The 26,127-nt window shown below is 40.3% G+C and overlaps 1 pseudogene; it reads right to left on the reverse strand.

Annotated features, from left to right (window-relative positions):
- LOC131311924 (mitochondrial pyruvate carrier 1-like) overlaps positions 1-25,193 on the reverse strand; it is a 45,518-nt pseudogene extending 20,325 nt beyond the window's left edge.
- Between the last annotated feature and the right edge of the window lie 934 nt (positions 25,194-26,127).

A 26,127-nucleotide genomic window follows, 5' to 3' on the forward strand; every position in this document is an offset into this window, starting at 1 on the left:
ATGACTGTGATTCGAGCTTTTTACCGAAATAATTTGTTTTTCGACCTACTAAGGGTAAAATAGTAATTTTGAGGGCTTGTCTCGGATACTCCGAAATTCAGATTTGCATGTGGTTTGAACCGTTACAAAGCTTGTTCAATTACTTTCTATCCCAAGTAGTTTGGATCTTAAATAATTTACACATAAGAATATGTGACCATTTTACCCTCAGTGGGTCAAAAGACAATTCTTTTCGGTAAAACAATCGCAACTTTCTCATTTTAAATTGGATCAAGACCAACTATATATCGATAAATAGGGTTTTCAAAGTTCTAAAAGATGGTGGAATGCAACCATCAAAACAATTAGACGTATTTCATGAAATGTGCGTAAAAAGAGACTATTAGAAAAAATCATCGGAGCCTCTAAGGCTAAAAACATTGTTTCCTTCATTCGGTGCTCAAATCCCTAGTTCTTAGGTAATTATTCACGGTTTGTGTGGTTCTCCAAAATATTCCGCAAGTAACTTATGATCTCTAAACAGAGTTTCTCTCTGTGTTTGTTAGAGCTAATAAGTTATGCAATGTTCCTAAGGCGTAAACCCGCGCAAACCCAGCAATTTCTGCCCCTGAGGGGCATTGTCCTGCGCCTGAAAAGAATACTTTCTACCGCTAAATTTTTTGCTTCAGTTTCTACCGCTACAACCACTACACCACCTCCACCCCCGTCACCTAACATACACTACCAGTTCACACAATCGAAAAGAGAAAAAGGATGATGTCAAACTATTAAAAGGTACTGAGATAACTCTCTCAAAAATGATTTTTTCCCGACTCCTTAAAGGTAAAATCATTGTTTGCTTTAACGTAGAAATAAATATTACTCGAGTTAGAAAGTAAATTCAATGAGCTTTTTAAAGGTTCTATCAACGTGCAAATCAGAGTTCGAAAGTGTTTGTGGCAAGCTGAGAACTTTGGCCGGCCGACTTTGCAGTTTGGAAATTGCGCCCGGGGCGCGACTCAATGCGCCTAAACCTTATAACCCAACAGTTTCTATCTTTTGTTCCTTTCTTGTCTTCTTTCTATCTTTTGGTCCTTCGGTGATTAGAAATTCCAAAGATGATTTTTTTTTACTCCTCTGTGGGCACGCGCCCCGAAAAATCCTCGGTTTTTGTTTTAAAATCGGGTGCGGCCCTCTTTGGAAAAGCGCGACGAAACGCTTCGATTCAGAGTCGCCACTCGGGTTTTAGCGGTGAAAACACCCAAGGAACCGAACTCGAAAACGTTTGCCACGTTTGTTTGATTTTGAAAAAGGCTTGTAGACTGGTCCGTCGTCACCTTCGATATCTGAGGTTCGGGAGCCAGGTTACGAGAGGGGAAGGGTTTTATGGCACCCCTCTCGCCCAATCCGAAGATTAGTCTCTACTCGGGCATTTTATAAAACGTTTGCACTTTTCTCTCATTAATCATTTTTTAGCCAATTAGGGCGGGGGAACAGATAAAGAGGGATTAAAACTGTAACAAGTTGCATTTTATGTTACAAAATGATATGGATGCTTATTGAAATAGTATAGATTGAAAACAGACTTCTGTGAGCGTTTTAAATAGACTGGATAACACTGATCCGGAATGACATGCGCAAGAAGAAGTCTGCGTGCACTGGCCCAAACCACTGCATGCAGGCTTCACCTGCGCACGCCACGCATAGACTGGCGTACTCCAGTAAGCCTAAACCCACAGCTCTTACTTTCGACCCTCTGGGCTCTAGAAAGGACCAGTGCATACCCAGGACAAACCACGCAGTTTATAGAGCAAATATTAAGCAGTTACAAACAACAGAAATGGACTTTAAAGCAATAAAATGAACAGAACGCCCCATAAACAGTGTGGGAAAATAGACATGGACCAAGACTAAGCTACCATGCAAGGGCCAGCCACTGGGCCTTGACATAACTGTTGTACGCCAGTCATGTGAGACCGTACGCCAGCCATATCTCTTGTCCAGTGCTTGGCTTTGCATCATCTAGGCTCTGGAACATGACTAGAAAGATCCCAGAGGCCTTCTAAAGCAGATATGAATAAATATTGAATGCTATAACTAAACAGTTCTAAAATACAGAAAGCAGTAAGCTAGCTTTTAGCATGCAATAAGGTGATGAATAGACAGGAAATAAAGCATAAAACCAAGATCTGGACCCCATTTCACAACTGGAGTACGCCAGTTTCGGAGGGTTATTAATTGGAGTACGCCAGTTATTAACTGGAGTACACCAGTTCCAGACAGATTCCAGGCAGATCAAATTTAAAATTGTACGTACTGCCACGGACCGGCATACGCGGGCTTATGACCGGCGCACGCCGATTCTAGTCAGAAACGATTTTTTTTTGTTTTTGAAACCTTGACAGCTTTAGGGCCAGGACTGGTATTGATTACCAGCCTTGACCCTGTCAGCTCCCCTCAGGGATCAGGACAGAGAAATGTACCCAGGTGGTATACCTTTTGTTTTTGAGCTTGAAAGAGTGCTTGAGCTTGAACTTGAAGATTGGATGATGAATGGTGAGTGTGGGTGGATGTATGTTGTAGTGTATGGGAGAGTTTCTTGTTGTTTCTTCCTCAATGAGAAGAAAGAAAGAACAAAGAACTAATGGAGAGAGAGAGAGAGAGAGAGAGAGAGAGAGAGAGAGAGAGAGAGAGAGAGAGAGAGAGAGAGAGATGACTTGAATGCTTCAAGTTTTGGTAACCCTTTCAAATGGAAGTATATGGGGTTATATATAGGGGAAGAGGGAGAGAGAGGGGTTAAGGCCAGTCAAAGTGACTGAAGCCTTAGCCCTTAAGCCTTCCTTCTCATTGGATGAGAGGAGAAAGGTGATGGGATGGGTGTAAGAAAATGTCCCCCGGCGGAGAATGCTTTTTCACTGGATTGGAAGGTTCCCAAGTGCTGTAGACCCCTACCCATGGCTTCTGCATGCTTAAAAACACAAGTTTGACCAGAAGTTTGACGGGGGTACTCCAGTTAATAACTGGCGTACTCCAGTTCGGGCTTGGTCAACGGTCAAAGTTGACCGATGACTGACACGTGGCAGAGGACCGGCGCACGCCAGTTGATTACCGGCGTATGCAAGCTGGGTTTTGCTAAGGCTTTTTGGTTCTTGCTTGAAGGGTTTGAAATGGAGTTTGAAAGGGTTTGAATGAGGTTTGGGATGTTCAAAGCTCAAACACATCAATAATTTTGGGATGTTCTTGACCGTATTCATCATTGGGGCAACAAAAGACCGTAAATAAACTAATTTGAAAAATCCAAAATAGGGTGTCTACATCCTCGAAGGTAAAATCATTGTATGCTTTAATGTGTAAATAATTATGAATCATAATAACTAGAGTGAGAAAGTAGACTCAATAAACTTTTCAACGGTTCTAACCACGTTGAAATCTGAGTTCGACAGTTTTTGTGGCAAGTTGCGAAGTTGCAATTGGCCCACTTCGCTATTTGAAAGCTGCGCCCGGGGCGCAACATAATGCGCCTGAGCCGCATAACTGAACAATTTCTGGCGCCAGGGTGCATCGTCCTGCGCCTGAGGCGCGGCGCATGAGAGAATACTGAACAGAGACGAACGCTCTGCTCATCCACTTGGCGTGGTGTTAAGAAGGGCATACAACCTATTGATGCAAGGATCCAAAATACTTGTAGGAAATGGATGACCAATTGGGTATGGGAGGGACCTCTCTTTCATCTCAAAACTCTGTGTCTCTCAATTGGAATCAGCGCCATTGGAATTGTTTTTGCATTTTTTTCAATCTCCCTCCATCTATTGCTGAAAGCATTTCACAAGACTTAACGTCCAATGGTTTTCTCCCACACCTGACCACCTAATTTATAACCATTCCAGCAATGGTGATCGAGTTCACTATTAGTTCTGCCTACAACATTCTCAGATGCATGCGCCACTCACACCGAACCCTATCCAAATTGGACATGGGTCTGGAAACTTCCATGTAACCCTCCAACATTACCTCTGGTTTTTGGCAAAACAACGCCTCCCCACGCGTGATAATCTATTTCCTAGGCATGTTAATTACTCCTTCCGACTACTGCGTTTGGTGTGCTCCTACTAAGGAAGACACCTACCATGTTCTGTTGCCCACGAGCTGTAGCCATTTTGACTACCCTTGGGTTTGCCTCTACACACTTCAATGATTCTTTTCATGATTGGGTTAAAAAAACCTTCACATTTCCGGTTACCCTCATTCTGCAGTCCGATGGAGTCTCATCTTTCTCTTCACTTGTTAGCACACTTGGTGCAACTGGAATAGCAATCGCTTCGAAACACATTAACCCAACTCGAGTTCAAAGTAGCCAACTCATGTCGCGAAAACCATTTTAGCCAAATCTGTGGAATGGTATTTCAACGATTTTTGCAACTTCAAGGGTGTATTTCATGATTTGGGCCTGAGCAGGGGGAATTACGTACTTCGGATTTTCTAAACCTACATGTAAATTTCCCATAACGTGTAAAATTTTTAAAATCCAAACTTCTTGAGTTCAAAATTAGACTGAACAATATTTTCAATTGTTCTTACGATGCACAAGTCGAACTTCGGGAGTGTCCATGGCAAGGTCACAAAGTTTGGCTTACTTTGCAGTTTTTTGGAAGATGCGCCCGGGACGCAAAAGCATGCGCCTTAGCCGCATACGAAAACTATTTCTCACGCCCTGGGAGCAATAAACTGCGCTTGTGACGCATCAGTGACCACTTGTATGCGTAAGAATTGCCCTTATTGTTATACCTAAATTAATACACCTGAGATCATTTACAGCCCTCCACCATTTATCTAAATTTCTAGTGTTATGCAACGAAAATATACGAAAAATCTCGAGACATTGCCATCTCTTCCATCCTCCGCCCCAACCATGCCTCCTCTCATATTCCCCTCCCCTCCTCCTTCACCACCACCACTAACACTAACACTACCTCACCACAGGGACTAATATTCAATCTCGCGATTTTATTTTATTTTATTTTGGTTCACAACTGCTATCACTACATAACTACCACCATCACTTCACCACTACTACCTCCGCATTGCAAGATGAAGAGATTCCAAGAGTTCCATCCATGAAGATTCATTGAAAACTTTGGATGTCTCTCAAGCAAGAGCGGCTAATCTTCCCCCTCAAGCTTTAGACAAAATCCTTGCAACTTACTTTGGCTTTCGTATTTTGTATAAGAATTATTGAATGATTGAACTATTTTTTGATGTTTGACGCTATTGATATTCATCAAATGCATGGTTAATTTTTCTTATCTAGCATATGTGATTGGTTTCAGTGATATCAAAATCATAGTTGTATAATAACTTTATTTGTGATTGCAATCGATCTAATATGGCAATTTAAGATGAGCTATGTCAATTTTTCAAGGAAATTGATTTTGGCACTCCACTTTTGTAAGTAGGCACTGCACTTTGTACATGAAGTTACTAGTAAGTTGCGGATAAAAAAAAAGAGTTACTAGTAAGTTCACGTTAAAAGGAGAGCTTCTGAGTACAAAAATAGAGTACTAAAATCAAAACCCATTTTTCAATTCCATCAAATTATTTGGCACACTACTAAGGCTTGTGGCCATGGTGCGTCATTGTTGAGACGAATCATCAAATGGCAAAACTTGTGCAATACCATAGTTGATTCACCCTGATAGGAGCCTCAATGATAGAGAATTGTTCGAGCAATTAATAGAGCAACTAACCACATTCAGTACTCAAAACCATGTAATATGTCCTTGGTGCATTGGTGAAATATATGAGAAGTGCGGTTGTTCTTAATAAGAGCGACAATGTACACGTGTAGTCAATCCAAATGTATGGAGCGAAAACGTACATAGTTAGGCAGTCCAACATACATTTGTTGTTGTGTTCCAATGTTTCGATGTCTATTGCTACCTGTAATATCTCAAGTGGTTCTCGTGATTGCAGGTTGCCAAGTCGATTGCACAAATTTTGACGTTATTTTCGAGCCTTTGGAGTTTAAGAAATGATAAATGCACACTAAAAATGATCTAATTAGCGATCCAAATAAGCGTGCCCGGAGCATGGCCTATTCGCGCCTAGGCGCATTAAAACAGTTAAATACACTGATGTGCCCGGGGCGCACCATGGTCGCGCCTGACGCCAAAATAAGTACTCCTACAACAACATCCGCGACCACAATTTTAACCCGTCTACCACCACCCTCTTATCACTTCCACCACCAATAATCACTACTCTACCACCACCACACCTCCATCGTTGTCATCTCGCCACCAAGTTGAACATGATTCAGCTTGAGCTTCATAGCCTTCGGGCCTTGGGAATCCTTTGAAATCAGTGCTTCCGTCATACTCTCTGACGTTTCTCCAGGACTTATGGGGTCATTTTCCGTTGATCGCTCCATTGCTCTGTTTCTGTTAGTGATCATCACCAATCTTGCCATCAACAACATCAGCGTTGAGATGGAAAGTGTGAGTAAATGGTGATCGATGGTGGTCTGTAGAAGGTCCGTGTAATCTATGAAAGGGGCAGGGAAGAGAGGGATAGAAGCGTGATGGGTTTGAAGTTACATCAGGCTGATATTTGCTGGAAGTTTTGCATGACATGGTAAGTGGGCAGTTTTGGTCTTAGAAGGAAAAGACGCATTGCAAGGAAAGAGGAAATTTAGCACAGAATTTAATAATTTAATGAGTCGAAAAATTTAGACACACACAAACAAACGTGACCATTGATCTAGCTGTATCGCAATTTGAACCCTCAGAAAGAAGAAGTAACCAATCTTAACCGTTAATTAATTTAGCACGCCAAAAAGATCGGTTCTTGGACTAGTGTACATTTTCAAAACACTACATCCTTATTATATAGACTAATGCATGCAGCTCGAAGAAATTGGCTTTCAATAAAGTGTCCTTAGCGAGATTCGAGAGTGCCTGTGGCAAGTTGGAAGTTTGGCCTAGTTTACAAATTGGAAGCTACGCCTAGGGCGCGACGTAATGCGCCGGCGCGTTAGAGAGATTTAGAGCAGTGCACAAAAAGTGAATGTAAAGAATCACAAACTAAATAAGCGTTCACACAATGGAAAACGAAAAGATAAAGGATGAGATCAAACAATTAAAAGGTACGTACTGAGATATTTCCCCCTTTTTGTTCCTTTCTTATCTTCTTTTTTTATCTCTTTGTCCTTCGATGATTAGAATTTCAAAAAAAAATTTTTTTTTTTTACTTCGAAGGTAAGATCATTAATTGTATGCTTTAATGTGTAAATAATTCTGAATCATAATAACTTGAGTGAAAAAGTAGACTCTAACCACGTTGAAATCGGATCAGTTCGGCAGTTTCAATGGCAAGCCACGAAACTGCAATTAGCCTACTTCACTGTTTGAAAGCTGCACCTGGGCCACGACACAATGTGCCTGAGCCGCATAACTAAACAATTTATGGCACCCGGGGCGCATTGTCTTGTGGCTGAGGTGCAAAAGTGAATAATTAGATGCACATTATGCGTAATTTGCCCTCACTTTCTTCCGCTACCGCCACTACACCACCTCCACCACCGTCACCAACAGACATTACGAGTGTAACCCTACCCCTCTCCAAAGATCTATTAAGTTACTCCCTTCGTCCTGATTTGTTTGTCCCAAATTGACTGCCCAATTCCAAAATCAATGGATCAGATTATGTAAATTTTCAAATCAATAGATCAGATTTTTTTTTTTTTGTCAAAACGATAACAGGTGATATTATTACTTCAAAACCAATACATCAAGAGGAAACTTCATCCCTAGACAAGGGATCAAGAAGCCAAACGGGAGGGGACTCAGTTAAACCCTTACTAGCCAACAAATGCAACACTGAATTAGAAGATTGCACTTGGCCGCGTCGAATTGCACTTGGCCGCGTCGAATTGCACTTGGCGGCTTCGAATTGCACTTGGCCGCATCGAATTGCACTTGGCCGCGTATAATTGCACTTGGCCGAGTCGAATTGCATGGCCAAGTGCAATTCGACGCGGCCAGGTGCAATTCGATGCGGCCAAGAGTAATTCGTAGCAGTCAAATGCAATTCGATGCGGCCAAGTGCAATTCGATGCCGCCAAGAGAGTAATTCGATATGGCCAAGTGCAATTCAATGCGGCCAAGAGTAATTCGTAGCGGCCAAAACTAATTTATCTATAGCTTATCTCACTTGTTGTAATGACTTGAATGCCCTCAACCTTAAATCTCCCTCTAATTTAGAGTTTGGATTAGGTTATTTTAGTTGTTTGTTGACAGTTTTGTTCTTAGGAGGAGAAGATGCATTCCAAGGAAAGAGGAAAGCACAGAATTTACTAATGTAATGGCTGGGAAAATTTAGACACAAGCAAACAAGCGTGACTAATGATCTAGCTGTATCTCAATCTGAACCCTCGAAAAAGAAGTAACCAATCTTAAACTCTAATTTAGCGAACCACAAAGCTCGGTCCTTTGACTGGTGTACATTTTCAAAAACACTACTTCCTTATTATATAGACTAGTGCTGATGCTCGTACCTAAAGCCATGGCTCGAAGAAATTGGCATTCAATAAAGTGTCCTTAGAAAGAAATACCAAATATGACTGGCTTGTTGCAAAATTTTTTTTTTTTGATCATTTGTAGTGGGATCACACCCTCATAATTACATCGCAATGAACACCAATCACATGTTCTACATGCTATAAGGGTTGTCCATGGTCCGGATTGGATCGGATTTCTATGAATCCAATCCTAATCCTCGAGTCACGATTTTTAGAAAATGCAATTCGTGTCCGGACCAAAAATCCTACGGTTCGGTTCCAATCCAATCCACGAGTCACGGTTCGGTTCCGGTTTTATCCACGGATTGCATTCCAAAAGAATAAAATGATGCAACAGATGCAACTGTCATGCCATTACATATCATATTCAAACTAAAAATGCAAACACTAAATTTCATAACATTACAGCAAGTCATCAGCAATGTATTACATAATCATATTCCAGATTTCTAGTCCAGATACCAGCAAGTAGGGGTGTCAAATGGGCGGGTTTGAGCCAAAATGGGTAAGTTGTTAGTGGGTTGGGTCTTTAATGGGTTATTGACCATTAATTATGAGTCTAATTACCCATACCCAATCCAACCCATTTATTTAAAAGCACACCCGACCCGCCCATTAACCCAATTATATACGATATACTAAAATGACTAAAATACATATGTATACTAAAATGACCATATTACCCCTATAAATTTAAAGAACTAAAATACCATGAACACTAAAATTACCATACTATCCCTCTACTACAAAAATGACCAAATTACCCCTGTACACTTAATTACCATATTGGTCGCTCTTAATTACCGAATCGCAGCGTATCCAAGTGGTTTATTTTTTGTCTTTATTCAAATATTTTTCGCATTTGTTAGTTTTTTGTTAAATTTTTGAGGATTATTGCTTTGTCATAACGAGAAGAATCTAAAAAGTAAAAAAATACGATCAAAATTAATATTTTTTTGAATAAAGACAAAAAAATTGGCTTATTATTGTCTTCATTCAAAAAATTTAGATTTCGCTCATAATTTTTTACTTTTTAGATTCCTCCTGTCATCTCGAAGCAATAATCCACAAAAAATTAATGAAAAACAAAAAAATACGAAAAAAATTAAATAAGAACAAAAAAAATAAGCCACGAATAAGCCAACTTTCCATTCATAAGTTGAATTTTCTATTCGATCAGAATCAAAACTAGCCCATTGCGAAATGTATATATCTTTTTTTTTTTATTCAATTTTTTTTCGTATAACCGCGGTGGACGTCTCACAATTTTGAAAAAAGAAACCAGAGACAGATGACGATCATATCTGACCATTGTTAGAGAGAGAGAGAGAGAGAGAGTTGTTTGAGGCAAATTCAATCACATTTGTATCTAGAGAGAGAAAGATAGTCTGGTTCAGCTGTTCAATTTTTCTTTTGATTTTCCGGTGTGACCTAAGAATTTTGTGCCGCAGAGTTCGGTAGAGAGGTGAGAATTTTTGGTGGGTTACTTTCATGACCCATTGGGTCATTTAAGTTGACCCAATTGATGCCCAATTAAGACCCAACTAACAATGGGTTAGTTGGGTTTGGACCCATTCTTACCCAACTAATAAATGGGTTGGGTTGGGTCTATTTTTTAGTTGATGGGTCTAGGTTCAAATTGCCACCCCTACCAGCAAGGCAGCAACATTAATGTGAAATTGTACATTGTCAGTCCAGATTTCCAGTCCAAAGTTACAATTAAGTGTTATATATTGTCACATTAATATAAAATTGTTTAAAAAAATTCATAACAATAAATAAAATTATAATTACTATTTATAAATATTACACACATATATTTTTATTTTTTAAATATCTCACGGTCCGGTTCGGTTAATCCACGGTTTTAAAATGAAAATCCAATCCTAATCCATATCTCATGGTTTTTTAATTTTTGAATCCGTGTTCAGACCATTAATCCACGGACAAAATCCAAAATGCACGGATCAATTTGGTCCGGACCGGTTTCACGATTTTTCTTGGACAGCCCTACCTATAACCACCTTGATTGATTTTGGATCCAAGCGCACCATCCACAGTCGGTCACAGTTGAAGAAAACACAATCATCTTTGTATGACCAGAAAAGCTACGTGCACAACAGCTGTGCACAGAGCCGTCTTTCTCCAGCCTCGGGTCGCACAAAGATGATCGGAGCCGCTCATTTTGTTCAAAATATGTCGTTTAAGGTCTCTATAAAAAATGAGCTTCGTTCGATATCGTAAGAGGTGTTGACAAAACACCCAAAATCACTTCAGAATTTAGGCCATTTTTTACAGAGACCTTAAACGACATATTTTGAACAAAATGAGCGACTCCGATCATCTTTGTGTGACCTGAGGCGGGAGAAAGAGGGCTCTGTGCACAGCTGCTGTGCACGTAGCACAGCTCTTGTATGACAAACATAAAATTAACACTCTAGAACGATCACTTCACTATCTGTAAGATTTAAAGCAGTGCAAAAAAGGTGAACATAAAGAATCACACATTTGCAACTAAACAAAGAATAACCGTTAACACAATTGAAAAAGAAAAAAGAAAAGATGAGATCAAACCATTAAAAGGTAGTTATATATTTCTCTCTTTTGTACCTTTTTTCTCTTCTTCCCATGTTTTTGTCCTTCGATGATTAGAATTTCATAAAATGATTTTTTTCAACTCCTTGAAGGTAAAATCATTGTATGCTTTAATGTGTAAATAATTTGAATCATAATTACTTGAGTTAGAGAGTAGACTCAAAGATCTTTTAAACGGTTAACCACATACAAATAGGAGTTCGAGAGTTTCTGTGGCAAGCCGAAAGTTTGGCCTTGTTTGCAATTTGAAAGCTACGCCAGGGGCGCGACCTAATGCGCCTGAGGCGCATAAGAGAATAATTAGATGGACATTACGCATAAATTGGCTTCATCTTTCTACCGCTACCACCACCACCACCACGCAACCACCACCACCGTCTACTACAGTAACACCCCTCTGCAATGACTTCACATATTTGCAACTAAACTATAATCGAAAGCGAAAAGAAAAGAAAAAAGGATGGGATCAAACCATTAATACCTTTTCATGGTTTGGTCCCAATATATATATATATATATTTCCCTCTTTTGTTCCGTTCTCGTCTTTTTTCTACGGTATCTTTTTGTCCTTCGATGATTAGAAGTGCGTTTGTTCTTAATAAGAGCGAATATGTACATGCGTAGTCAATTCAAATGTACAGAGCGAAAACATACACATTTAGGCAGTCCAACATACATTTGTTGTTGTGTTCCAATGTTTCGATGTCTATTGCTACCTATAATATCTCAAGTGGTTCTTGTGATCGCAGGTCGCCAAGTCGATTGCACAAATTTTGACATTATTTTGGAGCCTTAGAAGTTTCAAGAAATGATAAATGCACACGAAAAATGACCTAATTAGTGATCCAAATAAGCGCGCCCGGAGCGTGGCCTATTTGCGCCTAGGCGCATTAAAACAGTTAAATACACTGATGCGCCCGGGGCGCACCATGATCGCGCCTGACGAAAAAATAAGTACTCTTGCAACAACATCCGCGACCACAATTTTAACACGTCTACCACCACCCTCTTATCACTTCCACCACCAACAATCACTACTCTACCACCACCACACCCCAACCACACCTCCATCGTTGTCATCTCGCCACCAAGTTGGATGTGATTCAGCTTGAGCTTCATAGCCTTCGGGCCTTTGGGAATCCTTTGAAATCAGTGCTTCCGTCATACTCTCTGATGTTTCTCCAGGACTTATGGGGTCATTTCCGTTGATCGCTCCATTGCTCTGTTTCCGTTTCTCCAGGACTTATGGGGTCATTTCCGTTGATCGCTCCATTCCTCTGTTTCTGTTTGTGATCATTACCAATCTTGCCATCAACAACATTAGCGTTGAGATGGAAAGTGTGAGTAAATGGTGATCGATGGTGGTCTGTAGAAGGTCCGTGTAATCTATGAAGGGGGCAGGGAAGAGAGGGATAGAAGGAAAAGACGCATTGCAAGGAAAGAGGAAATTAAGCACAGAACTTAATAATTTAATCGGTGGGAAAATTTAGACACACACAAACAAACGTGACCATTGATCGAGTTGTATCGCAATTTGAACCCTCAGGAAGAAGAAGTAACTAATCTTAACCGTTAATTAATTTAGCATGCCAAAAAGATCGGTCCTTGGACTAGTGTACATTTTCAAAACACTACATTCTTATTGTATAGACTAACGCGTACAGCTCAAAGAAATTGGCTTTCAATAAAGTGTCCTTAGCGAGGTATGAGGATATTGCCTAACACAACCATATAATTATATCGCAATGAGCTTGTCAATGGTTCGAGAGTGTCTGTGGCAAATTGGAAGTTTGGCCAAGTTTGCATATTGGAAGCCATGCCCAGGGCGCGATGTAATGCGCCTGAGGCGCATAAGAGAGATTTAGAGCAGTGCACAAAAAGTGAATGTAAAGAATCACATATTTGCAACTAAACTAAATAAGCGTTCACACAATGGAAAACGAAAAGAAAAAGGATGAGATCAAACAATTAAAAGGTACGTACTGAGATATTTCCCCCTTTTGTTCCTTTCTTATCTTCTTTTTTTATCACTTTGTCCTTCGATGATTAGAATTTCAAAAAAAAATTTTTTTTTTTTTACTTCGAAGGTAAGATCATTAATTGTATGCTTCAATGTGTAAATAATTTTAAATCATAATAACTTGAGTGAAAAAGTAGACTCTAACCACGTTGAAATCGGATCAGTTCAGCAGTTTCAATGGCAAGCATCGAAACTGCAATTGGCCTACTTCACTATTTAAAACCTACACCTGGGCATGACAATGAGCCTGAGCCGCATAACTAAACAATTTCTGGCGCCCGGGGCACATTGTCTTGTGCCTGAGGTGCAAAAGAGAATAATTAGATGCACATTATGCGTAATTTGCCCTCGCTTTCTTTTGCTACCGCCACTGCACCACCTCCACCACCGTCACCAACAGACATTACGAGTGTAACCCTATCCCTCTCCAAAGATCTATTAAGTTACTCCCTCCGTCTCGATTTGTTTGCCTCAAATTGACTGTCCAATTTCAAAATCAATGGATCAGATTATGTAAATTTCCAAAATCAATGGATCAGGTTTTTTTTTTTTTGTCAAAACGATAACCGGTGATATTATTTCTTCAAAACCAATACATCAAGAGGAAACTTCATCCCTAGACAAGGGATCAAGAAGCTAAACGGGAGGGGACTCAGTCCAACAACTATACCCCAACCTAATTAAACCCTTACTAGCCAACAAATGCGCTACTAAATTAGAGGAATGGGCTACTGAATTAGAGGATTGCACTTGGCTGCGTCGAATTGCACTTGGCCGCATGGAATTGCACTTGGCCGCGTCGAATTGCATGGCCAAGTGCAATTCGAGGCAGCCAAGTGCAGTTAAAAGCGGCCAAGAGTAATTTGACGCGGCCAGATGCAATTCGATGCGGCCAAGTACAATTCGACGCAGTCAAGTGCAATTCGATGCCGCCAAGAGAGTAATTCGATACGGCCAAGTGCAATTCGATGCAACCAAGAGTAATTCGTAGCGGCCAAGTGTAATTCAATGCGACCAAAACTAATTTATCTATAGCTTATCTCACTTGTTGTAATAACTTGGATGCCCTCAATCTTAAATCTCCCTCTAATTTAGAGTTTGGATAATGTTATTTTAGTTGTTTGTTGGCAGAAGATCAAGTAGTGGTGCCCATACCTATATAGAAGTGCAATTCGATGTGGCCAAAAGCAATTCGATGCGGGCCAAGTGCAATTCGATGCAGCCAAGAGTAATTTGTAGCGGGGAAGTACAATTCATTGTGGCTAAGAGCAATTCGAAGCAGCCAAATACATTCGATGCAACCAAGAATTATTCTTCGCGGCCAATAATTACTTTGAAGCCAAGAGAAATTCTTTGTGGCCAAAAGTAATTCTTCGTGGCCAAGAGGCATGTAAAACACGAGCATTGTGCATAGTAATCACACTTTCAAAACTTTACGGAGAAGGCTTACTGGAACAGGACCTAAAAAAAAAGGATAAAAGTGATAACCATGTTCCTCAAACTTGGATTGTGCGATTGACTTGTCAAAAGTTGAAGCAAGGTGTGTAAGCTGGCTCCCAGTAAGTTGGTGGTGAGATTGGGCCCTCTGTCAAATCCATTTATCTATCTCTATTTACATATTGCAGTAAGAAAATACGTTGTTGAGATATCTTCCATTTCATTTTTTTTTCTTTCAATTCTCATGCATATATAGCATGCGTTCATGCTAGTTTAGTGTTTTTAGAAATCATTCTTCTCTAGCAATTGTTTTCTTTGGTAATATCTGCTTCAATGACCGAAGCAGAGACCATATGTAGTTGCAGAACTACTATAGGATTACTGGACAACAACCAATGCATGTGGTAGTTGGTCGACCAATTGAAGTTAAGAAAAATCCACAAACCCACCATGGAAGAGGTATTCAAGCTAATTACACCTTCCTATATGTATGTATTGCATTACGTAGTGATTATTTGTCCGAGTTGACGCCTTCAGATCGACGCATTTCTATGGGCGATTCCAATGTGGGAGAGGTGTTTAGCTCCCTGTTTGAAGGGAAATGTCAAAACTAAACACCCCCTCCTCTCCAAGTAGGAATGTCTACGTGATGTGTGCCTTACTCTGTCTATAGAAATATATATAGCAAATCGTCCACCAAAATGTTACTTTGACAGCTAAAACCAATTCTCTTTACTCGAAGTTCTGTATTTGCCTTTGTTTTTTTTTTTTTTTTTGTTAATTGGTTTTTGTTTTGTTTTTTTTTATTCAATATGGGACTAATGGTGGTGAAGGGGTATATTATATGGGTTGTTTATTTGCCTCCTGATCTTCTTTGGAAGGTGAATGAAGTGTACAGCCAGTTTGTCGAACCGCTTGAAGACCTTTTGAGAGGCACAAAGCAAGGGTGGGCTATGCTGATCTTAATTTGAGAGTTCTTTGATCAGTGCTTTGATTTTGCCGCCTCCTCCCTCTTCCCTTATCTTCTTTGTTGTCCATGCCATCTGTTGTATCTTCTTTATTGTCCATCTGTTGTATCATCGACACATTCCCCCGATTTATTTGCTTCATCGTTTAGCTAGCTTGTTTCTTTTCCTTCCTATTTCATTAGGGGAATAAAGTTAGGGGAATAAAATTATTAGGAGAGTTTTACTTCAGGGGAGGATGATCTTTCAAAGGGGTCCGATTGATGAACTACTTACCTTGTGATTGATCTCTTGGTCAACCGACATGTACGCATAACATAGAATGTGTAAAATTTGCAGCGTCCATTTGGCATCCAGACGTAACAAGTGAACCTAATCGCAATCAGTACTACATAACAACCACCATCACTTCACCGCTACTACCGCATTGCAAGATGAAGAGATACCAGGAGTTCCATCCACGAAGATTTCATTGAAAACTTTGGATGTCTACAAGCATGAGCGGGTAATCTTCCTCAAGCTTTAGATGAAATCCTTGCAACTTACTTTGGCTTTCGTATTTTGTATAAGAACTATTGAATGATTTAACTATTTTTTGATGTTTTGGGCTTTTGATATTCATCAAATACATGGTAAATTTTTCTTATCTAGCATATGTGATTGGTTTTTAGTGATATCTAAAACATAGTTGTACAATAATTTTATTTGTGATTGCAATGGAAAAGTAAAATAGACTATGCTTAGAAAAGAGTTATTGTGCTTTGATTACATCCAAAACGATCCAATATGGTAATTTAAGATGGGCTATGTCAATTTTTCAAGGAAATTGATTTTGATACTCGACTTTTGTATGCAGGTACTTCACTTTGTAGATGAAATTACTAGTAAGTTCAGATTAAAAGGGAAGCGTCTGTATACAAAAGTGAAGCGCCAAAATTAAAATCCATTTTTCAATTCCATCAAATTATTTGGCACACTGCTAAGGCTTGTGTCCATGGTGCGTCATTGTTGAGTTGAATCATCAAATCGCAAGACTTGTGCAGTACCATAGTTGACTCACCCTGATAAGAGCCTCATGGATAGAGAATTGTTTGAGCAATTAATAGTGCAACTGACCATATTCGGTACTCAAAACCATGTAATATGCCCTTGGTGCATTGGTGGAATATATGAGAAGTGTTGTTCTTAATAAGAGCGAAAATGTACACTTGTAGTCAATCCAAATGTGAAGGGCGAAAATGTACACATTTAGGCAATACAACATACATTTGTTGTTGCGTCTCTTTCCAATGTTTCGATGACTATTGCTACAAGTAATATCTCAAGTGGTTCTCATGTTCGCAAGTTGCCAGGTTGATTGCACAAATTTAACGTTATTTTGGAGCCTTAGAAGTCTCAAGAAATGATAAATGCACACGAAAAATGATCTAATTAGCAATCAAACTAAGCATGCCCGGAGTACAAATTTAACGTTAAAAACACACTGATGCGCCCGGGGCGCACCATGATTGCCAGATCCGAGTGGGGCGCAAAAAAATGGCGCCTCAGGCGCATGTGACGCAAAAAGTACTCCTTCAACAAGACCCACGACCACAATTTTAACCTGTCTACCACCACCACACGCCTACCACCTCCGTCGTCGTCAACGGTTCTAACCCCCGACCACCCCTGCCACCACAATTTTAGAATTTCTAAAAAGTATTTAATTTTTTAAGCTCCTTGAAGGTAAAATCATTGTATACTTAAATGTGTAAATAATTTTGAATCATAACTACTTGAGTTAGAAAGTAGACTTAACAAACTTTTCAACAGTTCTACCCACGTTCAAATCGGAGTTCGGGAGTTACTGTGGCAAATCGCGGAGTTCGGGAATGCAGGAGTTACTTCGCTATTTGAAAGTTGCGCCTGGGGCGCGACACAATGCGCCTTAGCCGCTTAACTGAAAAATTACTGGCGCCTAAGGCGCATAAGAGAATAATTAGATGCACATTACGTGTAAATTGCCCTCACTTCCTACCGCTACCGCCACTGCACCACCTCCACCACTGTCACCTAACATACACTACCAGTGTAACCTTGCCCCTCTCCAATTATCAATAATCACACATTTTGCAACTAAACTATAAATAACAGTTCACACAATCAAAAAAGAAAAAAAGGATGATATCAAACCATTAAAAGGTACTGAGATACAGTAATTCTCTATTTTGTTCCTTTCTTGTCTTCTTTCTATCTTTTTGACCTTCTATGATTTGAATTTTCAAAAATGATTTTTTCCAGACTCCTTGAAGGTAAAATCATTGTTTGTCTTAATATGTAAATAAAATCGAATCAAAATTTTTTGAGTTAGAAAGTAGATTCAATGAGCTTTTTAATGGTTCTATCAACGTGCAAATCAAAGTTTGAAAATGTTTGTGGCAAGCCGAGAAGTTTTGCCAACTTTAAGTTTGGATACTGCGCCTGGGGCGCGACTGAATGCACCTGAGCCATATAACCAAACAATTTTTGGCACCCGAGGCGCATAAGAGAATACTTAGGTGGACATTACACGTAAATTGCCCTCATCTTTCTACGGTGACTACCACCACTGCTACGTACCACAACCACACAACCTCCACCACCATCACCGCACATACACTACCACCGTAAAACTACCACTCTACAACCAACACTTCACTACCTGTACCACATCCTCATCACATAAACCACCATCACTTCTCTACCACGACTACCGCCCACCCCCCAATCATCACCAATCCTGCCATCAATAACATTAGCATTGAGATGGAAAGGGTGAGTAAAATGTGATGGAAGCGTGATGGGTTTATTACATCAGGTTGAGATTTACTGGATATTAGAAGCGAAAGACGCATTGCAAGAAAAGAGGAAAGCACAGAATTTACTAATTTAATGGGTAGGAAAATTTAGACACTTACAAACAAACGTGACCATTGATCTAGCTGTATCGCAATTTGAGTCCTCGAAAAAGAAGAAGTAACCAATCTTAACCATTAATTTAGCACGCCACAAAACTCGGTCCTTGGACTAGTGTACATTTTCAAAAACACTACATCTTTATTGTATAGACTAACGCATGCTCGTGCCTAATTAAGCACGGCTCGAAGAAATGGGCTTACAATAAAGTGTGATTGGATAATTGGTTCATACGGATCCTTCTTGGTTGAGACCACATGTAAAAATAACATTGCCCGAAATTGACAAGGTAATATTTCCATTTATTCATCAAAAGAGACGTCCCTTTTGAAGCCAAAATGGCTTTTCCTCGATACCTAACATAATGCAGGAAAGTCGTTAGCGAGGTTTGAGGATATTGCCCGACACACCCACATAATGATATCGCAATGAGCTTTTCAACGGTTCTAACCACGTACAAAACGGAGTTCAAGAGTGTCTGTGGCCAACCGAAAGTTTGGCCTAGTTTGTAGATTAGAAGCTACGCCCAGGGCGCGACATAATGCGCCTGAGGCGCATAAGAGAATAATTGTCCTCAACTTTCTACAGCTGCCACCACCGTCACCTCACATGCACTACTACGAGATTTAGAGCAGTGCACAAAAAGTGGATGTAAAGAATCACATATTTGCAACTACACTAAATAATCGTTCACACAATCGAAGGCGAAAAGAAAAAAGAATATCCGTAGTAGTTTCACTACCTTAACCCGATAGGCAAAAAAGTTGTTAGTAGGTAACCATACAAAAAAGGTTTAAACACTGGCAAATCATATTTTGCCAGGATATTGGCAACTTACAAGTTTGGAATCGCCCAATTTGCAGCGCCCAAAAGTTACTTGGATATTTCCCTCTTTTGTTCCTTTCTTCTCTTCCTTTTTTATCTCTTTGTCCTTCGATGATTAGAATTTCAAAAAATGATTTTTTTTTTTTGACTCCTCGAATGTAAGATCATTGTATGCTTTAATGTGTAAATAATTATGAATCGTAATAACTTGAGTGAGAAAGTAGACTCAACATTTCTTTTCAACGGTTCTAACCACGTTGAAATCGAAGTTCGGCAGTTTCAATGGCAAGCCGCAAAGTTGCAATTGGCCTACTTCGCTATTTGAAAGCTGCACCCGGGCCGCGACACAATGCGCCTGAGCTGCATAACTAAACAATTTTTGGCGCCCGGGGCGCATTGACTTGTGCCTGAGGCGCAAAAGAGAAATGTAAATTGCCCTCGCTTTCTACCGCTACCACCACTGCACCACCTCCACCACTGTCACCTAACAGACATTACGAGTGTAACCCTGCCCCTCTCCAATGATCTATTAAGTTACGAAATATTCGAAAGGCACAAACATTCAAGTAAGGGTAGTCAAATGGCGGCGGTGGTAGTGGTAGCGGTGTGGTAGTCGTAGTGGTCGATTAATTGTGTTGGTGGTGTAGACAATTGAATTTTGCTTCGTAAACATACAAGCGTTGCTTTTGTCGAATTTTGATGTTGAAACGATTTTTGATGATTCGAGGAAGTGTGGAAAGCCCTATAAGATTTTTTTAACTCTTACAGAATGAAGGAATATTACCCTAGAATTAGGAATGTGTGTTCGTAATGGAACTTAGAATGTGTAGAGAGCGCCCAAATGTGTTTAGCTTTAGTGGTCCGATAATCTTTGAACTAATTTGTTTTTCGACCCACTAAGGATAAAATAGTAATTTCCTTCGATGTACTAATGATTTTCGATCAAAACAACTATGGCAAAAAAGAAGATTTAACAAGCTTCCCAATGGTTCAAACCACGCTCGAATCGGATTTCGGACACACCAAAGTTTAGCATGTTTATAAGTGTTAGGGATAGGCGCAAGCGCCTGGGGCGCAAGGGAATGCGCCTAAAGCGCATCAAAATTCGCCTGGGACGGACTAAAATTGGTTAACAAACCAAACTTACGCAATGTTCCTATGGCCCAAACCCAACAATGTCTGTCGCCTGAGGGGCATAAGAGAATACTTTAAATTGCCCTCAATTTCTATGAAATTTAAAGTAGTGCACAAAAAAAATAATTCACACAATTGAAAAGAGAAAAAGGATGATGTCAAACCATTAAAAGGGCATATCAAAAAAAAAAATAACCATTCAAAGGTACTGAGATAATTCTTTGTTCCTTTTTTGTCTTCTTCTATCTTTTTGTCCTATGATTGTAATTTTCAAAATGATTTTTTCCCAACTCCTTAAAGGTAAAATCATTGTTTGCTTTAAGGTGTAAATAAATTTGAATCAAAATTACTCAAGTTAGAAAGTAGACTCAACGAGCCTTTTAAAGGTCCTATCAACGCGCAAATTTCAGAGTTCGAAAGTGTCGGTGGCAAGCCGAGAAATTTGGCCAACTTTGCAGTTTGGAAACTGCTCCCGGAGAGCCACTCAATGCGCCTAAGCAATATAACCCAACAACTTATGGCGCCCGAAGCGCATTGAACTGCGCCTGAGGTGCAAAGCCCAATAATTTTTGGCACCCGAGGCCCATTGAACTGCGCCTGAGCCGCATAAACCAACAATTCTGGTGCCTGAGATGCATAAGAGAATACTTAGGAGCACATTACACGTAAATTGCCGTCATCTTTCTACCCTACCACCACTTCTACGTACCACAACCGCACAACCTCCACCACTATCACCGCACATAGACTACCACTGTAACACTACTTATGTAACGGGCGGGAAAATTTAGGCACACACAAACAAGCGTGACCATTGATCTTGTTGTATCGCACTCTGAACCCTCGAAAAAGAAGGAGTAACCAATTTTAACTGTTAATTTAGCATGCCACAAAGCTCGGTCCTTGAACTTGTGTACATTTTCAATCGCACTACTTCCTTATTATATAGAAACACATGCTTGTGCCTAAAGGCATGACACGAAGAATTTGACATTCAATAAAGTTTCCTTAGTCAGGTGTGAGGATATTGCCTGACACACACCCACATAATTATTATATCGCAATGAATACCAATCACCCGTTCTACTCGCTCACAACTCTGACCGATTTGTGATCCAACCATACCATTCACAGTGAGTCACACTTGAAGAAAACACAATCATCTTGTTCAAAATAATGTGATTGTATGACCAACATATCATAGACCATTACCATTACAAAACCAAACTCAGTATTAGTGAAGCTCAACCTATCTAGTCCTCTTGTTATGAACCATTCCAGACTACCAAAGTTCCTTAAACTTTTTGACAAATTAAAAAGAATTGCAGAGGGTGATCCGGATTCAATTGGGTTGACCCTTGGGCGACTCTCTCTCTCTCTCTCTGAGTTTCGACACTTAGGGTTTTTCTGGGGGAGGGGCAGCGCCTCCCCCCTTCCTCTCCTTCTCTCTCTCTGTGGTTGCTCAGAAAAGAGGTATTGTGCTTTGATTATATCCAAGATGATCCAATATGGTAATTTAAGATGGGCTATGTCGATTTTTCAACTCCATCAAATTATTTGGCACACTGCTATAAGGCTTGTAGCCATAGTGCGTCATTGTTGAGTTAAATCATCAAATCGCAAGATTTGTGCAATACAATAGTTGACTCATCCTGATAGGAGCCTCATACATAGAAAGAGAATTGTTTGAGCAATTACTAGTGCAACTGACCACATTCGGTACTCAAATTTTTTGAGTATCATGTGATATGTTAGCATTGGTGGAATATATGAGAAGCAAGGTGCACGTAGTAATTAAGAGCGAAAATGTATACATGTAGTCAATCCAAATGTATAGAGCAAAAACGTACACATTTAGGCAATCCAACATACATTTGTTGTTGTGTCTCTTTTTCCAACGTTTCGATGTCTATTGCTACCTATAATATCTCAAGTGGTTCTCTTGATTGCAGGTTGCCAAGTCAATTGCACAAATTTTAACGCTATTTTGGAGCCTTAGAAGTCTCATTAAAATGATAAATGCACACGAAAAATGATATGATTAGCAATCCCACTAAGCGCGCCCAGAGTGCAGCCTATTTGCCTAGGCGCATCAAGACAGTTAAAAACACACTATGCGCCCGGGACGCACCGTGATCGCGCCTGACGCGCATTTGATGAGTGATTCCCAGATTCGAGCGGGGCGCAAACACAAGGCGCCTGTGATGCAAAAAACACTCCTGCAACGACACCCACGACCACACCTTTAACTCGTCTACCACCACCCTCTTATCACTACTCTACCACCACCACGCCCCTTCCGCCACCTCCATCGTCGTCATCTCACCACCAAGTTGGAGGTAATTCAGCTTGAGCTTCGAGTCTTCGGGCCTTTGGGAATCCTTTGAAACCAGTGCTTCTGTCTAGCTCTCTGACGTTACGCCCGGACTTATGGTGTCATTTCCATTGATCACTCCATTGATTTTGCTTCCACATACCTGTATGGTGTCATTTCCAGGTTGGATTTCTCTGATTCAACTAGTGGAGTAAATTATTTTTTTGGTTTTAGGCCGCAAAAGGCAGTCCATTATTCTGGCCACATGGGGGCGTAATGGACAAGTATTTCACAGGGGCTACACAAACGGCATCAAGGATAGAAGATGAAGATGAAATTTTTTTCCTTTTTGTCCTTCAATGAGTACAATTTTCAAAATTGATTTTTTTCGACTCGTTGAAGGTAAAATTATTGTATGCTTTAATGTGTAAATAATTTGGGATCCAAATTACTTGCGTTAAAAATTAGATCAAGAAGCTTTTCAACGATTCTAACCACGTACAAATCGCAGTTTGGGAGTATCTGGGACAAGCCGCGAAGTTTGGCCTAATTAGCAGTATGGAAGCTGCGCTCAGGGCACGACACAATGCGCCTGAGAATCTCAGGCTGAGACGAATAACTTCAAAATATTTGGCGCCTTGGGCGCATTGAACTGAGCTTGAAACGCGTAAGAGAATACTTAGATGCGCTTGAAACGTGTAAGAGAATACTTAGATGCGCATTTCGCATAAATTGCCCTCATCTTTTTACCGCTGCCAGAACCACGCCACCTCCTCCACCATCCCCGCAAATACATTACCCTTCTACAACCATCACTTCACTCTCTACATCACCTCCTCATCACATACACCACCATCACTTCACCACCACGACTACCACCCCTCTTCCGCCTCCAACTCCCAACCACCAACTTACTAGCTACTTCCGCACCACCTCCACGAGTATTACTTCACCAGTACTATGAAAACGCAACTCTACCACGCTGACCACCCACACACCAACACTTGAACACTAAACTCGCCCTAATTTCACCCCACCACATACACATCGTCACTTAACCACCAGACTACAAGACCTCACCCTATTAACATGCCCTTGTTTCAGCACCAATACCATCCCTTATCCACCAACCCTGTCCCTTCCCCACTATGACTACCAAACCTCCACCACCATTGCCACCTTGCAAAACCGCTTTCTAACTACCGTTAGACCAAGATACCGGCCCCACCACCTTGCAAAACCGCTTTCTTGGGATCGGCCGTCCGATGTAAATAAATTTTCCTAAACCCCCCTGGTTATCTAACACTAAGAAAACTGGAATTGTACGCATTGAGAGTGAAGATTACATATCACGCTGTGCCGCACAGGGATACATCGGATGCCACGTAGCGATATATCGGCAAGATTGGGATTCTCTTTCCTTTGATATAGCTTCTATCCCAGTCAGTTTTTTCCCTGTTATCAAGATGTTTGTTGATTGGTTTGAAGTATTCTGTTCACAGCTTTTGCAGCATATATGCCCTACTTACACTAACGTACCTGAGTTCCAAAAAGTATATTCGCATTGTCTGCTTCTTGATGGCTGATGCATTATCTCTATAGCTATATATGATGGGGAGTTCTGTTTCCTTTGATATTGCTACAATCTTGGCCTGTTCATTATTAGGCACGAGCATCAGCGTAATTCTTGTGTGTCATACAGTTTTTAGTTCAATGTTCCCCGCCTGTTTTGGGGTGTTGATAGGTATGTTTGGTCTTTTCTGGTCTATGTTGGTTTTTGGTTGGTGTCTCGCCAACTTTTTCCTCCTTTGGTAGCGGATGGGAGATGATTGTCCTTGATCCAGGTGTCAACATAGTTGGAATGTAGGTCGTTGGTTGTGATGCCTTGTTTCACAGTTTCCTTTTAATCTTTGTAACTTCGGTTTGTTGATTAACAAAATTTTCTTTGCCGATCAAATAAATAAATAAATTCGGTGCTGCCGATATCCATCCGTATTCCTAATAAAATAGAAAAACAAAGGAAGGGAGCCATGGTAAAGAAATTACCAAGCACGGAGCTGCAAACTGGTATTCATTTCTTAGAACCATTTTCGCCCGCTTCCGCTTCACAACCAATACTTGACTGCTACGACCGTAACGTACACATTCTTTTGAAACCACTACTTTCTAACCTCCAGTCATGTTGCCAGAGATCATATCAGGGGGTTTCTTCATGTCCACCCGTCCCTGCCAAACCCACCAATTACAATTCTTCTAGAGCAAACCGAGCCGTACAAAGCCATCCAAATAGGAAAAAAATGTCAAGTGACAAGTGACCGTACAGCAATTATGAATCCAAAGTTAGCGACGGGGCCCCAAAAAATGAGTCGTTCTAGGGCCGACCGGACTGTTCAAGAACGATCGGAAGGAAGCCATAGGGACAGCTGCTACTCAATACCTCTGCAATGGTCATAATTGCCGAGTCAGGTACTAATGTCATGTTTATACAGCAAAAACCTTGTAATAAACAAATTTATGAATGCAAAACCCTGTAAGAAAAACACTTAAGAATGAACAGGTAAAGTAAAAGTTGTTCTATCTTGTGACAGAAAAAAATAGAAAATGATTTGTTGAGATTACAAAAATATGATATAGGCTCGAGATGCTCTCTCAACACATTGATCTTACGGCCCATTTGGTGGTGGAGAATGAAGGGGATAAAGGTCTTGGGGTTAAACTAATGCGAGTCTATTATTATCTGGTGTTTGATTCTTCTTTTCGCACTCGAAATTGCTTATTCAGCGGTCAGAAGTTTTAACTTAATCCATCCTCACCCCAAAGAGATTATCCAATGGGGGTAATTACCAGCGTTCCCCGCAAACATGCTCTATGTATTCTCTAGAATCTAAAAAATCTGCAATTTGAAGCAGAATTAATAACAAACTCAAAATCTAAAATCTTAGAAAAAGCTATCGCAAACACGCCCATGCATTCTCATCATAAAGTCAACTAAGTAAATTCTCACATTATTTCTTTCTCCACCGACTCTTATCAATCCATTTCAACGATGAATGAAACCCTTCTTAGTTAATCTCTCATTCTCAACTAATTTTCCACAGGCAACAATGTATCCAACATCTTTTTCTTTATTCCAAAACTTTATTCGCCCGACAAACGAGCCGGTTCGTTTATGGTGGAATTTAATCCATCAGATACACGTACAGTTATGTGGAGCAGAATTTAACATCAAACTTTGCTTTAACTGGCCCTTTTGCAGAGCCAAAGCAATGGTTTAAGGCTTGTTGCAATTTGGATCAAATCCGTATCCGTAATCGACATCAATGGAAGATTGGGAAGGAGAGAGGAAGTG

This window comes from Rhododendron vialii, chromosome 12a (assembly GCF_030253575.1).
Source record: "Rhododendron vialii isolate Sample 1 chromosome 12a, ASM3025357v1".
Classification (NCBI taxonomy): Eukaryota; Viridiplantae; Streptophyta; class Magnoliopsida; order Ericales; family Ericaceae; genus Rhododendron; species Rhododendron vialii.